The sequence below is a fragment of the Austrofundulus limnaeus genome, unplaced genomic scaffold, assembly GCF_001266775.1.
Source record: "Austrofundulus limnaeus strain Quisiro unplaced genomic scaffold, Austrofundulus_limnaeus-1.0 Scaffold667, whole genome shotgun sequence".
Lineage (NCBI taxonomy): Eukaryota > Metazoa > Chordata > Actinopteri > Cyprinodontiformes > Rivulidae > Austrofundulus > Austrofundulus limnaeus.
Genome location: NW_013953069.1, coordinates 112240 through 113684, shown reverse-complemented (window position 1 = coordinate 113684; position 1445 = coordinate 112240). Strand labels below are relative to the sequence as shown.

Here is a 1445-nt window from a genome sequence, read left to right as displayed (position 1 = left end):
TAATGATACTGCAGTTTTTCAAAAATCTGACTTTGTTTTCATTTTTACCTTTGCATTATTTGTTTTCTGCTATTTTTTTTCTGGTTTCAGTAATATTATATAACACTTGGGGGCAAAAATACAAAACAGAAGTCCAAGAGCTGAGGCTAAAATGGCAAAAACATGRACAGCTACAGTGTATTTTCCAGCTGTGCTTACATAAACTGGTATAAAAGTGATCCACACTACAAAGAAGATCAGTATGCTGAAAGTGATTAATTTTGCCTCGTTAAAATTGTCAGGTAGAKTTCGAGCCAAAAATGCCATTATAAGGCACATGCAAGCCAAGAGGCCGATGTATCCCAGGACAAGCCAGAACCCAATGTCCGAGCCAGTCACACACTCAATGATGATTGTAGCACTGTGGTAATCTGTATTCTGATTGGCATGAGGTGGATTAATGAGTAGCCAAATAAGACAGATTAATACCTTAAGAAGACAGCAGAAAACAATGTATTACTTTARGCACATTTAAATGTATATTAATTAATTAAATAGATTTGCTTTCTACCTGGACAGCAGTTCCTAGTAGCACACTGGCTCTCTGTTGTTTTGATTCAAACCATTTCATGACATTACTTCCTGGRAATCTGGACCTAAAWGCCATAAGGACTACTGCTGTCTTGGCCAGAAGACATGAAATGCAGAGAGCAAAACTGATCCCAAATGCTGGATACCTGATACGACAGAGCCAGTCTGAAGGTTCACCAAGGAACAGCAGACCAACAAGGAAACAGATAGTAAGAAACACCAAGAGAAGGAAGCTCAGTTCCATGTTGTTTGCCCGAACTAACGGTGTGTCTTTGTATAAGCAGAATATGACAATGATTACAAGGGATATGCAAGCTCCAAGGACAGAGACAGCACACACTAGGATACCCGTAAATTCATGGAAAGAGAGATATTCAATGGTCTTCGGGATGCAATGGTTCCTGGCATGATTGGGCCATGTTTTCTTTGAACAACGTAAGCATTCTACAGAATCTGGAGATTAAAAATGAACAAATAGTAAAGTTTAAAAAAGCAACATTCAAAGCAGAACTTGATAACCTTTGGGAAATTTAGCTTGGAGATTTGAATGAATAAACACAGTTAGTTGCATTCCTTCAAACAGGGAACTGATTTGTATTTGATTGTATGTACAGTTTATTCAAGTGACCTAAATATACTTTAAAAGCAGACAAAAATCAAGTAAAGTACAGCAGGAAACATGTTAACTGAAACATTTGGTGAACAAGACATACCAGTTTTATTACTAACTTGTCCTTCAGCACAAGGTACACAGTCAAAACAGCAGATGGGTTCCCCCTTTCTCCTGGCAACACGAGAGCCAGGAGGGCAGCCTTCACTGCACACAGACCGGATCACCTGAGAGACAAAGTTCAGCTACTCAGAAACTTTAGTGA

The 1445-nt window shown here is 38.7% G+C and overlaps 1 pseudogene; it reads right to left on the bottom strand.

Moving 5' to 3' along the window:
* Positions 1-66: 66 nt before the first annotated feature.
* LOC106531726 (extracellular calcium-sensing receptor-like) overlaps positions 67-1445 on the bottom strand; it is a 4519-nt pseudogene continuing 3140 nt past the window's right edge.